Source organism: Tamandua tetradactyla, chromosome 8 (assembly GCF_023851605.1).
Source record: "Tamandua tetradactyla isolate mTamTet1 chromosome 8, mTamTet1.pri, whole genome shotgun sequence".
Taxonomy (NCBI): Eukaryota; Metazoa; Chordata; class Mammalia; order Pilosa; family Myrmecophagidae; genus Tamandua; species Tamandua tetradactyla.
The window spans coordinates 86,533,112-86,548,166 of record NC_135334.1 but is presented as its reverse complement, the minus strand read 5'-3'; the positions used below and the strand labels follow the sequence as shown (position 1 = coordinate 86,548,166).

Here is a 15,055-nt window from a genome sequence, read left to right as displayed (position 1 = left end):
GCAATAGATTTTGCTGCATCAATGGACTCTTCCTTTCATGAGAGATTTCACTGCAGCACATGATATTCTTTGATTGCATTTTGCCCACAGTAGAAATTTTTCAAAGCTGGAGTCAGTCCTCTCAAATCCTGCTGTTGCTTTATAAGCTAAGTTTATGTAATATTCTAAGTCCTTTGTTGTCATGTCAACAGTATTCACAGCATTGTCACCAGGAGTAGATTCCATCTCAAGAAACTACTTTCTTTGCTCTGTCTAAGAAGCAACTCCTCATCCATTGAAGTTTTATCATGAGATTGCAGCAGTTCAGTCACATCTTCAGGCTCTGTTTCTAGTTCTCTTGCTATTTCTACCAGATCTGCAATTACTTCCTCCACTGAAGTACTGAACCCCTCAAAGCTATCCATGAGGGTTGGACTCAACTTCTTCCAAACTCCTGTTTATGTTGATTCTTGACCTCCTGAGAGTCATGATTGTTCTTAATGGCATCTAGAGTAGTGAATCCTTTCCAGAAGACTTTCAATATGTTATAGCCAGATCCATTGGAGGAATCACTATCTATGGCAACTATAGCCTTATGAAATATATTTCTTAAATAATAAGACTTGAAAATTGAAATTACTTCTTGATCCATGGGCTGCAGAATGGATGTTGTTTTCAGGCATGAAAACAAAATTCATCTCATTATACATCTCCATCAGAGCTCTTGGGTGACCAGGTGCATTGTTAATGAGTAGTACTATTTCAAAAGGAACCTTTTTTTCTGAGCAGTAGGTTTCAACTGTGGGCTTAAAATATTCAGGAAACCATGTTGCGAACAGATTTGCTGTTATACAGGCTTTGCTTTTCCATTTATAGAGCATGGGCAGAGTTGATTTAGTATAGTTCTTAAGGTCCCCAGGATTTTGGGAATGGTAAATGAGCATTGGCTTCAACTTAAAATCACCAGCTCATTAGCCCCTAACAAAAGTCAGCCTGTCTTTTGAAGCTTTGAAGCCAGACATTGACTTCTCTTTAGGTATGAAAGTCATAGATGGCATCTTCTTCCGATAGAAGGCTGCTTCATCTACATTGAAAATCTGTTGAGTGTAGACCTCTTCATCAAGTATCTTGATTGCATCTTCTGGATAACTTGCTGCAACTTCTACATCAGTGCTTGCTGCTTCACCTTGCCCTTGGAGGTTACGGAGATGGCTTCTTTCCTTAAACCTAATAATTTTAAGAAACCTTTCTTCAGATTCCTCACCTTTCTCAGCCTTCATAGAACTGAGGGGAGTTGCTTTGGATTAGGCTTTAGCTTAAGGGAATTTTAAGGCTGGTTTGATCTTCTATCTAGCCCTCTAAAACTTTTTCCATATCACCAATAAGGCTGTTTCACTTTCTTATCATTTGTATGTCCACTGGAGTAGCACTTTTAATTTCCTTTAAGAACTTTTCCCTTGCACTAACAGTTTGAATGTTTGGTGCAAGAGTCGTTGCGTTTGGTCTGTCTTGGCTTTCGACATGCCTTCTTCTCTAAGCGTATTTTTTATTTATAGTGTGAGACTTGACTTTTCCTTTAAAGTGAGAGATATGTGACTCTTCTTCAACACTTGGAAGCCATTATAGGCTTATTAATTGGCCTACTTTCTATACTGTTGTGTCTTAGGGAATGGAGAAGGAGAGAAATGGGGTGAACGACCAGTCAGTGGAGCAGTCAGAGCACACGTATTTCTCCATCGAGTTCATCATCTCCTATGGGCACAGTTCATAGCTCCTCAAAACAATTACAGTAGTAACATCAAAGATCACTGATCACAGGTCATTATAATGGATACAATAATAATGGAAAAATTTGAAAGAATTACCAAAATGTGACACGGAGAGATGTAAAGTGAGCACAAGCAGTTGGAAAAATGATGCCATAGATTTGCTGAATGCAGGGTTGCCACAGACCTTCGACATGTAAAATATGCAGTATCTGTGAAGCTCAGTAAAGCAAAGTGCAATAAATGACGTTCGCCTGTATTTATAAGGCTATGGATATGAAAATGAGTGCAATGTTGAAGTTGAAAGGAGACTGTGATTTTTTTCCCCCAGGAAATCCTGTAAGTAGGCAAATATATACATGAAAAAATTGAGGGAAACGTATGAAAAAAAAAAGAGGAACCAGGACCCTTAAAATATGTATTGGTCTAGTTCTTTTGTATATGTGCAATGTTTGCATTCTAACTTCTGAGGATATTCAGAAATGACCAGACTTTCAGGCAGAGATACAAGAATCTGGAGGTAAGAGTGGAGGAGAGAGGATCGGTGACTTGGGAAAGATTAGAAATGAGGCAGTTGGAAGGTAGAGATTACTCCGTTGGTTGTGCCATGATGGTGTAGCGGTATCTTCTGAAAGTTCCTTTCTTTGGGACCAGAGTCATCCTTGAACTAGGATTTAGGGAACATAGGTAAGGGGCCTCCAAAGTTTGGGACTGGTCAACTGCAGCTCTCGGAGGACAGGAGGCAGGAAAGGATAAAGAGATGATTCTTGTACTTGATGATACAGGCTGTTCATATGTATTCTTACTGTCAGTTAGTAGGGCCTTTTGAACAATATAGCACACTGAGTAGAGGAAATAAATAATAATCAAGAGCTAAAAATTATATAGGACCTATTATGTGCCAAGCACTATTCTAAGTGCTTTATATATGTTGACCTATTCAATTCTAACAATCTGTGAGGTAGGCAATATGATCTCCATTTTGCAGATGTGGAAATTGAGGCCCGGAAAGGTTCTATGAATTGCCCAGTGTCACACAACCGGTAAGTGGAAGTGAAGGGATTTAAACCCAACTAATCTGGCTCCAGAGTCTATGTCCTTATCCACATCTTAAACTGTCTCCTAAGAGAGTCAGAGGGTTGCAGGGGGATCAGTGCCCCCCTTTTGTCAGTTAACTATGGAGGGAGTGGCTGTCAGAGTGAGAGACCCTCAGGGGATGGAATCAGTAGCTTTCCCACTTAGAGACGCTTCCTGTAGAAAAACTCAGGATGCTGTGGATTTTGTTTTACTTCATGCCAAGAGTCAGGGTTAAATTCACTTAAGAAATGTTTGTGGAACACCCAGGACAGTTCCTGACACATTTTACATAGAGGTGTTGGATGGATGAGTGGATGAGTGGGTGAGTGACTGAGTACACAATGCTGATGCCCAGTGCCCCTTTGAGTCATTGATGCCGGAGTTACCATTCTCCAAAGAATATGCTTTGCTTTGAATTCTCGTTCAGGGTCATCTTTTCTTTGGAAGGAAAGTTGTCCCAGAAGCAGCAAATGTCACAAACTGTTCTACAGAATGTTGGATAGAACTGACAATTAGAAGAAGCTTTAGAGCTTTACCCTAGAGGTCTGTTTTAGTCATAACTGAAAAGTTTATTTTCCTCTTGGGGGTTACAGTGATATTTCATTTTAATTTGTTTTCTGATTGAATGATTTAATTAGATGGCAGTCTCTTGGGAATATAAATTGCAGTTTTGAGATTTTTTTTTTAACCAAATAGATGGTAAATGAGGAGGTGGATAACTTGAGAATTTAAAAAGGTGTCCTAATGGTTTGAAAACACAAAGTAACTTCCTCTTAGTAGGAGAAAGTTGATGGCTTGAGATGGTGAAGTGGATGAAGTAGCAGGAGGGCTGAAAGAGGGCTGAGTATTGGAGAACCGAGGAAAAGGAGATGCTGATTCACTTATTTTGGAAAACCATTAAAAAAAAAAGCTTGTTTTTCTTAGTATCTCTTTGAATCTGTGAAAAGAATGTGTCGATGTAAAGAGAACATTGAAAAAGTGTATACAATTACCTATAACTCATTCTCCTATTTTCCTTTTTGAGCATTCCCTTCTAGTATTGCCCATTTGCCTCCATATTTAGAAATAAAAGTATAGTCATGCTTTACATACAATTTTGTGTTTTGCTTTTTCCGCCTTGCTTTTCATTAGAAGCATTTTTTTTTTCATTTTAGTACCTAGTTAATTGATCCCACATTTATTTATTAGAGACCGAATATGTACCAGACACTGCACTGGGGAGGTACTGAAGGTACAGAGGTGAACAAAGACACTCGTGGGCCCTGTCCTACTCGGCTTCATAAAAGCATGGACTAGCCCATAGTCTTCATAAGAGCAACAGAATTCATTCTCTTCTTCAATCCAGTGGGTATTATGTTGGCTAGTTATTGAACAAGTTGAAAGAGGATAATAGAATAAAATATTATATACATGCATTAAATATTTTATTGTGGTACCATTCAAAATGTACATTAATTTGCTAGTCTTTGCTATAAGGCCAGGCTTTGTCTTCGGGTAGGGTCTGCTGATTGGAGTTCTGTATCATCTTCCCTGCATAAACCACTCCCTTAATGCACTGTTTAGGAAGTCTGATTTCTAGTTCTGCTTCCCTAAAAATGTATCAAGAACTTAAAGGCACATAGAAGCAATCTGAGTATAGTAGTTGCCTAAATTTTTTATGATTTTTGTCTGGCCTTTTGTAATTATTTTGCTCCCATGTAATTTGACTGCTCTTTCTGTAAATGACTAGTCTTTATAAAGTCTTTCCAAAGCACTTAAATTGGTTTTCTTAGAAACAACTCTCATTCTTTGAGCAGTCATATTTAATCTGTTTCTGTAATGTTTAATTAAATTATGCTGTTACTCTGACAGGTACAATTAGTATAAACACATTTGGAAACAAACCCAAAAGGGTCATTGGTAGGCATGCAGCTCAGTTGCTAGAAGGAGATGTGAGCTGGACTATTAGAGAATATTTGATGCAGTGGGCCAAAAACATTGAGAGGTTTGGTTCATAGAAAGGACAGAAAGCACTGGTTAATCTGGAGAGGTGATTAAGTGGAGGGTGTTTTGAAAATACCTTTGCTGATTTTTAATGTCTACATAATATTCTGTCAAGTGGATTGCCATTATTGAGTTAACCACTTTCCTGTTGTTGGGATTTTTTTTTTTTTTGTCGTTACAATTAAAGCTGAAGTGAACATCTGTATAACACTGTTTTCCTCTTTTGAGTTATTTTTTAAAGATATATTGCCACCAGCAATGTGTATTGTTGTACTGGTTTCACCCAGCCTTGCCAGTGTTTTGTGTTATCATTCAACTTTTCTTGCTAAATGTAACCACTATCAAATGTCAAAAGTTCTATTCTTTTGATCTGCATTCCTTTGATTACGATGGAACTTACTGTTTTCCCAATATTTATTTTCACCTTGTGGGAATTATTTATGTCCTTTACCCATTTTTCTATTGGATTATCAGTTTGTGACTTATGTGTTTTATCTGTATTTATGTCTATATCTGTATCGAGATCTATTTCATCTTTATCTGTATCGTCTTATCATCTATGTCTTTTATGCCTGTACTATATATTCATACACACACACACACAGACATATATACACATATGCATTTATACCGTGTACCCAGGATACAAGTTTTGCCCTGAGAATTGAAAGCGTCAAGTATGGTTTCCTGGGTTCCTCCCACACCCACTTCTTTCCCATTCCTGCAACCTCAGCAGCTACTCTTTCATCTGGTTTATGTTTGGTATTCTATAAAAATATTTCATTTTAAAAAAGGTTCTACTTCTTTTATAAAAAAAGCTTGAAAATCACTGTTTTGGGAGGGAAGAAAAAATCAGACTGTTACTTTTTTGAGGGATGATGGTGGCATAAAGAATTCAAGAGCATAAACAAATCTAAAAGGAAATTGAATTCCTGGGTGGTATCTTATAAGATCCATTTACCCTTCTGAATGCCATGATTAATAATGTATTACAGTATACGAATAATTTCTAAATCCATTATCTTCCTGCAATGAGTCAAGATCATCCCTACAATGGGAGAAATGGGTTATTAACTATTTTTTGTTTCCGAAAGGTTTACTAGGCATAATATGTGCGTATTAATATATATCAGTTCTGTAATAGCAGGTTATTCACTATGATTATGAATCAGATATGGTCCCTAAAAATTTGAAAATGTCCTAGGCTTGGATATTGGGAGATTTTTTTTTTTGCCCCTGTAGCTTTTGGATACCACCCAGAAGTGATTGGTCCCCTCCTCATCTGATCCCTGAATTGGCCAGGTTTGTTTGCTGAATGCTTTGAATTTTGAGGAGAGAGTGTCATTTAAACAGTAAAATTATTTGCCCTTTGGAAGAAACTGTAGCATGTGAAGTTATGTATCAGTGATTGACATTTTGAGAAAGTTCAATAACAGGATTCAGAGATTGAACCTAATTACCTTTATTAATCGCCCCAAACCACTTCTTCATGGTATAGAAAAATCTTGCCAAAGATCACAAGCTTTTCCCGTAGCCAAACAATTTTCATTTTTATCCAGAAGTATGTATGCTGTAAAATAAATGAATTCCACATTCTTTCCCACTCACTTGACATAAATTGTTATTTGCCCTTGATAAAGTAGGTTGGTGTAGAATCTCAAGGAGAATTCAGAATGAAATGTTGGAGAACCAGTCTGGTTTGTGAGAACCTTGAAAGTCAGTTTCAGTCACTTGGGTTAGTCGGATCTGTATTTTTCCAAAGGTATTCATGAGATTCAGAGCCATACACAAGGGCCACTGGGGCGTCTTCATTGCCATCCCAGAGGATTTCTGACTTCACTAAAAAAACTGAAATGGTTATTGCCCTGATGTGGGGTGGGTGGTGGGTTGAGGAAGGTGTTTAGGTCTGCAGCTTGGTAGTTGCTTGGGTTCTACTTGGGTGTTTGAGACAGACAGGCTGCCCTGTGGAGAAGCATCCAGGAGGTGGTCCAACTGGAGGTGACATACAGGTCCTTGGGGAAATGCCATGCTGAATATGACTGGTGAGTGTAGCCAGAAGGCAGCAAAGTGGTATTTTGGGAAGAAATAGGACCATGAATGAAACTGGAGGAGCAGAAGTCTATAAATGTTAGGGGGTGTTGAGGTAGGGGCAAGAAGCAGAGAAGCCTGATGGGTGGTGGTTCAGATCCAGTGAACGGTGGGCTGTGCTTTTTATACAGCCCCATATGTCTTACTAGGGCTAGGGGTACTGCCTCTAATCTGTCAGGGATTTGATTGTTCCCACAGTTGTCATGACATCAAACCCCACTTTACCTTTGGGGTCAGAGTCGGCTCCTTTCTACAATGTGGTTCTTGATGTCTTCCCCCTCCCTCACATGCAGGGCACATGCCCCAGGGCAGGGCCAGGATCATGCAGAGTCCCAACCCTTCTCATTCAGTCTCACTCCACTCCTTCCTCTTCCACTCAAAAAAGCATATTAGTATGCAAGAGACTGATAACCTTGAAATCCCTTCAATATATTAGCGTAAAAGTCAATCATTCCTAAGCTTTGGTACTTATGATAGCATATTAGCTCACAACTTTTCCAACATCCAGCATATCGCATGAACGGGAACAACTGCTCTGGAGTCTTCTGTGTGGGTCTGTTTATGGTCTATGCATCCTACTGAGGGCAGCCAGTCAGAACTTTAAAAAAAAGGATTCATGGTTGTTCGAACACTGATATTTTGGGAGTTTTTCTGGTTCAATGGTTATGGATTTTCAAATGTTTTGCTAGGACAGATCATCCTGGTGCATATACAGTTTTGAGATGGATGCACCTTCACTGCCTGAAATCTGCTTTCAGTTTTGTGTAAGTTTAGTTTGGGGAGATGAAGCTTCCGTTAATGATGTTGTCTGAAATGCCTAAGTGTCCAGTCTCAGTGAGGCAGCAACAGGCTTCCCATATGATGCCACTGCTAAAGGGTATTGGAGATGACAGATGCCTACTTCACTGAGCCACAGCCCCCTAACCTGGTCCTTCCAGAGTGCAAAAAGCCCAGTGTTTAGGAAGATGCAGAGAAGTGACTTCTGCAGCTTTCCTGGAACAGGTGAGAACAATGGAAAATGATGTCTTAAGAGGAGGCTTGTGGCCAAATTTTTGGCATGAATAGGTTCATTCTATTAGTCTTGAGTTTAAGCTTCAGAGCCAAACACCCTGCCTAAGATTGTTGAGCACTGCATCTTAAACCCTGGTGTCTTGCTGGGTTTCTCTCGTCTGACCTGTCCGTCCATCTCTGTCCTTTGGGAATTTAGAATTAAAGGCCACTGAGATCACAGAGGATGGTTAGGTAATTCTGGGACCTGGGTAGGGTAAGGTTTGAAGCTTGGGTTAATAAGTTAATGACCTCTGGAGACTTAGGAGAATGATACCAAAATTATTCAAGTCAATGAAAATGAGAGTGAGAAAGCTAAGGAGAGATGTGAAGCTGCAGAAATGACAAATGAGAATCTTAGCCAAAACCTTGATTTATTTTAAGAGCAGTAGGCATATAAAGAATTGAGAACCGATCATTTCAAAGGGAAGAGAGGAAGAGAACTACCAATGTATGTCAGCAACTAGGATAGATGCTGTCCATGCATGATTACTTTTTATCTTCATGACATGGTGAGGTAGGGTTGTAGAGGGGAGAAAATCAAGACTTACAGAGTTTGTATAACTTACCCAAGGTTGTAGAGCTGCTAGGTGGTAAAGCCAAAAAGGGCACCTGTCTCCAAAATTTATGCTTTCTACAGAATTGAAAAGATGAAAATTTCACATAGAGAGTAAGAGATCATTTTATCAAAGACCATGATCAAGTGTTAGCTCAGAGATCTCAGGTCAAGTGGGAGACTGCTGAGAGAGGGAGCCAGCAGATGACTTGGTCTGTATGAGCAAGGATCCCTGAGGTTAGGATGGGCAGAGGGAGAAGATCTTGCTCTGAAAGGAAGCTGTAGAGAGCCTTTACATTTGGACCTGAGCTTATGGACATGGTATGACTTTCCACAGAGTCACTGTGGTGGGGTCCCCTGGACCTTTTCTTTTTAGGAAAAGCTGAGTGTGCCAGCTGCAGACTAGCGCTCATTCGGATGCCATGGATGATTTCTGAGCAGCTACTGTATGCCAGGCACAGTGCTGAGTGTTTTTCTGTGTGCTGTCAATTTATGTGTCTTATGGGGTGACCAACTTGTCTTGGTTTGCCTGGGTCTTCCCCTGTTTTCAAACTGAAGGGCCGAAGAAGCTCTTCAGCCTAAGATAGACTGGGACGGTTAGTCATTCTCACCATTTCACTAGGGAGGAGTCTATTTAGTGTTAACCCCTAGCATTAGGGCAAATGCAGTCCTTCTGCTTGTACCACATTTGTGTCTTCTGCTCACTGCTCTTTAACACTGACTTTGTCAAAGAACTAGGTCCCAGCAGCCCCTACATTGTTTTCCACTGCCCAGATGTACTGCCTCCTCTTTCCTTTGTTTTTCATTCTGCCTTGGTGCTCTCTGTTTTTTTTAGCTGTCTGAACCTCTCGGGATTTGGACAGGAAAAAAAAACTGCTGTAAAAGAAAGCTCTAATAAAGTGGTTTGGGCACAAAGCATCGGCAGCTGTTTATTTGCCCCAAAAAGTAGGAGTTTGTATTAATAACCTTGTGAGTTATATGCTGGGAAGTTAAAAGTAAGCAAAAATCTTGCTTGAGACCCACAGGGTGACTTTATTCCTTTATGAACTAATCTCTCTTCCTGTTTATGCTGGTGACATTTTCTATTATCCATGTGGAAGATCTTTTTTGATCTTCCATTACAGATTTATTTAGCTGTGCCTTACTTGGCGTCCCAGAGCAGAGGGGTTTTCTGGATTCTCTTTATTGCAGTTATAATGCTTGGTGTTTATGTGGTTTCTGCGTCAGAGGACCTCAACTAGCCAGACAAGCTTTGTCTAATTAATCATCATACTGTTTCCCTGACAGGAGACAAGGAGCAATTTGAGAGGGGCCCGGGAGAAGCTTTAGATCTGCCTCTTAGTTCATGGGTTTGGAGAATAAGTCTTCTGAGCTTTCGTTTTCTTCCACTCTTAAATCTCATTTTAATAATAAATTGATCTGATTTGCTTTAGTTTCTGAAAGAATGTATGCAGGGAAATATAACCTGCAGGAATCATGATGTAGACTCTCCAATTATATAATTGGGTCAGGCTTTTTTTTTTTTAAATTAGTTCCTAGAAATGTATGTTAAAAATGAAACTAGTAGAAAATGGGTAGAAGAGATTTTATCAACGATTCAAAAATTGGACAAATGAACCAGTAAGGAAGGCTTTGGAAATGGGTCCGAACAGGTCTGGAGAAGAGATGGGAAGAAGAAGGGAATTAATATTTTGTGAGCACCTACTACATATTAAATGCTTTGCCTTTGTGACCTCACTTTAACCTTGTAAACAGCCCTGTGGGATAAGTGTTAGTATCCCTATTTTACAGATGAGGAAATCGAGGCTTAACAATTATAATGAACATGTCCAAGGTTATGCGGCTAAATAAGTTGTAGATGCGACTAGAAGGAGGAATCATGGGGGTAGCGAGTCTGTGGATGGATTGCCAAGGGACCATTTTGGGAGTCTCCTTCCCTGGAGAGAGAGGAGGGTGTCGGGCCAGGCGCTGACCTGGACTCGGCCCTCTGGAAGGTGAGAGAGGCTCCCCTTGTGGCTCTTTTCAGCCAGCAGTGTCGCTTTTTCCAGGGGAGGACTTAACACAAACAAGTCCATCTGCTCCACTCACTCAGACCATAGCTTTATTTTGGGGGTTCTCTAGGCTCAGGGTATGGGGTCAAGAGTAGGGTCTACAAAGGAGACAGCAGGAATGGCATGTCTGTTGGGAACTTCCTGTTTAATTGAGGAAATGGACTATTCAGAATAGAATGTAAAAAATGGTGGTCCCCCGAGGAAAGCTATAGGAGGTGGCCCCCCGCCCTGTGCTGGCCCTATTTAGGTATGGGGGTGGGGGTGGGAGATGAATGCCAATGGACTCATTGGGAGAAATGGTGGAAGTGTTTCCAAGTTCCTCTTCTCCCTCCCTCTTTTGGCTGGAGTTTGACAGTGGCCTGGGATGTATCCCTGTCTTTTATTGGTCACATACTCAGATTCTTCCGTTCTTTAATTCAACAAACATGTATTGAGCACTTATAAAGTTCTGGGGATATATATACCAGGGAAATAAAGACAAAAATATATGGGGTTGCAATTTAAACCATATGGTCAGGAGGTTTCAGTTAAGCAAGCAGCTGAGGTATGAGCCCTACAGATGTCTAGGGAAGAGTGTTCCAGGCAGAGGGAACAGCCAGTGCAAAGACCCTGAAGCAGGAATGTGCACAGGAACAGCGAGAAGTCAGCGTGGCTGACGCAGAGGGACAGTGCGAGAGAGGGATGGCGGTGAGATCAGAGGGGGCCTGTTGGGGAGCAGGTTGTGCAGACCTCATAGATTTCTGTGGCTTCTGCTCTGAGAGTAATGGGGTGCTCCTGAAATGGGGTGAACAGAGAAGCCCTACTTTTCAATGTTTCATTCTAGGCTTTTCTGTGGCTGTTTCCTAGAGCCTCTCAAAGGCTTGGCGCTGTGCCAGGCATGGCAGACTATGATAAAATATACAGGCAAGGTCCTTTCCTTTGAAAAGCTTAGAATCAAACCGGGAGAACAAAACAAGAAACAGCTAAGAATCTTTTGCAAACTAGATAATATAATGAGGGTTAAAACTGAATTCTAAAGAATGAGTTGTAAGAATAGGCTTCATGGGCAGGAGGAATTGAGGCTTATGACTCATCCTTGAAGAATGAAAAGCATTTAGAGGAGGGGCATAGAGAAGCTTGAGAGAGGGTGTCTTCAGTTTTAAAATAAAGCCAACAGTTACCTTGAAGAAAGAAATCTGAGTCCTTAAGCATGACAAGAAGAGAGTGCAGGAGGTAGTGACTAAAATCAGTGCTGCCGTTTACAAATGGGTGTCTCTGGGCAGGTCTCTTCATTTCCCTGTGCCTCAGTTTCCCGAACTATAGAAATGAGAATCACACCTGTAAGCATTTTAGAATTGTTCTGATTAAATGAGGTAATGCATGGGACCTTGCCGATTGTGTAGTAGGCATGGGGACAAGCATGCTCTTTCCTTCAGCCTTTCTTCTTTCTTTCATTCCCACTATCATTCCTTCTCGGACTCACATGGAGAAGAGGGTCAAGAGTATGTTTTCTGGCTTCAACACCCATAATATCATATTTGAGCCCCATGTCAGTACAAGCAAAAATGATGCGTGTTACGCCTTCCCTGGTTAAATCAAGCCTGTGATGGCCCAAACTTTGAGGAGAGCTCAAACCAATGCTAGTTGAACCTCCTCCATTGAGATGTTTTGCAGGCTCGATCTTCTCAGGAGCGCCCCTGTGACTAGACGGCCACTTTGAAGTTCTACCTGCACCGGGCTGGGGACCTGCCCCTGCTTGTGGAAAATATTTGTTTTGTAAAACCCACTTGGCATTGCAGAGAGCAGCAGACAGTGTCAGGAATGTGTGTTAGCAAGCCCTTGGCTGGCAGGAGAGTTGTGCAAGGTGTCCAGTTACCCAGCTTGAAGGGTCTCATTTCCCCAAGTCCCGGGTAGAGGGAGAGTCTCCTTGAAGAAAGACTTGAGTTTTCTTTCCTCTTGACCTCCAGAGAGAATTGGTGCCATATCTTCCTATGAGGATGAATTTGATTTAACACAAAGCAGTGTGACGTCATTTCAGGCAGGAAATGTGTGATTTAAGACAATTGTCAGGGAGATTCAATTTAATCTTTTCTTTTTTCCTCCCCTGCTACACAATGTGCATTTTCTTGCACGATATCATTTAAATATACATTCTTTTCCACTCAGAGGAAGATGTAGTTTCATATTGGGAAGGTACATATTACATTTTTAAGCACTTACCTATTTTAAGTCTTTTTTAAAAAGATTCCTTTCCTGGAGAAAGCAGAAAACTGAGTTTTTGTTGTTTGTTTGTTTTACTAGTGGTAATTATTGTGAATCATTAGAAAGCTTCCTGGGCAGTAAACTATTTCTTGATTAGCAGGGGCTATTTTGGTCACCTGTTTTTAGGATGAAAATTGCCTTAGGAAAAAAACAATAAAAATAATTTCCTTATTTGCTTAAAATTTCAAGATTGTAAATTTTGAATGTTTTTCAGCAATAGCCAGTTAGATATTTTTAGCAAACAGATGTAAGATTTTTGGCTTTATAGGTACTTTAGAAATACAGAAAGTATGTGTTGATTTTTATAAATCAAAAATTAAATATCTTATTTCACTCTTGTCAAGATCAGAAACAGTATTGTGTTTTGCAACTCAATGCAGTTGTTTCCTTTCTCTTCCTGTATTAGCAAAGAACATTGAGTTTTCCTGCTTTTTGCAATTCTCAAGTCATATCTTAGTGATAATTCTCAAGTTCTATCTAAGTAAAGAATCTTTCCTTAGTTCAGAGTGTGCTAGAGCAGGAAGTAACATCAGCGTCCCTGCCCTCAAACTATTAGCTGAGGGATCTGGAGACCAGCGTAAGTTGGTGACTGGCCTGAGGACCCTCTATTAGATGTTGAAGGCTGTGGGCTGGGGATCCAGGGGTCCTGATCCCAGTCTATAAAGTTTCCCTTTACGTCCAGCCACTTCCTGCAACCTCAGAAGAAACCAATACAACTGGAAGGCAAATTCTTTGGCGTCTATTCTCAGATGAAGCCAGGTGCTTCAGGGGCCACGCACGGGCAGATTTTCAGAGACTCCTTTAGGTGGGGTTTGCAGGGGTGAGGTTGGAGGGTCCCCGTCACAGGACCCTCTCCCTGGCTCTGCTGGGTCCCTGCACCCCGCACTCCTGGGCCTACCTCCACAGCTGGGGACCTAGCACTTGGCCAGGCCTGACTTCAGGGTCCCAGTGGGGCATGGCAGCTCCTGGTGATACAGCCTCCATATCAGGCATAGAGCCTCTTCCCAGCTTTCCCATCCAGAGTGATAAGGCAGATGGAGGAGGAGCAGGAATTTCTTTTTTTTTTTTTTTTATTAATTTTTAATTTTTTTTTAGTATACCAAAAAACACCAAATGCAAACATTCTTAACTTTTGATCATTCCGTTCTACATATATAATCAGTAATTCACACTATCATCACATAGTTGCATATTCATCGTGATCATTTCTTGGAACATTTGCATCTATTCAGAAAAAGAAATAAGAAGAAAACAGAAAAGAAATCATACATACCATACCCCTTACCCATCCCTTTCATTGATCCCTAGCATTTCAAACTAAATTTATTTTAACATTTGTTCCCCCTATGATTTATTTTTATTCCATGTTTTACGTGTCTGTTGATAAGGTAGATGAAAGGAGCATCAGACACAAGGTTTTCACAATCACACAATCACATTGTGAAAGCTATATCATTATACAATCATCTTCAAGAAACATGGCTACTGGAACACAGCTCCACATTTTCAGAAGCAGGAATTTCACATCAAGAAGAGAAAATGAGAAAAACTGACATTTACCAGCCACCTATTAGATGTTTGGTACTGCTTAATCTACTTCAAATTATTTAATCTTAAGGGTGGGTGCTTGCTTTGGCAGCACATATACTGAAATTGGAATGATATAGAGAAGATTAGCATGGCCCCTGTGCAAGGATGACACATAAATTCGTGAAGTGTTTCATATTAAAAAAAAAAGAGAGGTGTGATAGTGGCTCAGTGACAGAATTCTTGCCTGACGTGCCGGAGATCTGATTTGATTCCCAGTGCCTGCCCATGCAAAAAAAATAAAAATAAAAATAAATAAGTAATTAAATGAATAAGACCGTGATATTGTTAGCTCCATTTAAAAATATATATATTTTTTATTGTGAAATATAACATATATACAAAAAAGCAATAAATTTCAAAATACATTTTAACAAGTAGCTGCAGAACAGATTCCAAAGTTTGGAATGGGTTGCAGTTCACGATTTTAGTTTTTTCCTTCTAGCTCCTCCAAGACACTGGAGACTAAAAAGAAATATCAGTATAATAATTCAATAGTCATGATCATTTGTTAAATTCTAATTTCTCTGTTAAAACTCCTCCTTCTCCTTTGATCCTTCTCCTAGTCTTTAGGGATATTTGGGTTATGCCCATTCTAACTTTTTTCATGTTGAAAAGGGGTATCAAAAGTATGGGATAGAGGGATGGAACTGGTTGATATTCTTGGAGATACGGGCACC

General features: G+C 40.2%; 1 protein-coding gene and 1 non-coding gene across 7 annotated transcripts in view; both read left to right on the top strand.

Annotated features, from left to right (window-relative positions):
- GALNT18 (polypeptide N-acetylgalactosaminyltransferase 18) overlaps window positions 1-15,055 on the top strand; it is a 390,932-nt gene that overhangs the window by 2,819 nt on the left and 373,058 nt on the right. The gene's annotated exons all lie outside the window — the stretch shown is intronic.
- Window positions 14,412-14,518, top strand: LOC143645319 (U6 spliceosomal RNA). Its single transcript, XR_013157043.1, has one exon. It is a non-coding gene; the product is annotated as a U6 spliceosomal RNA (small nuclear RNA).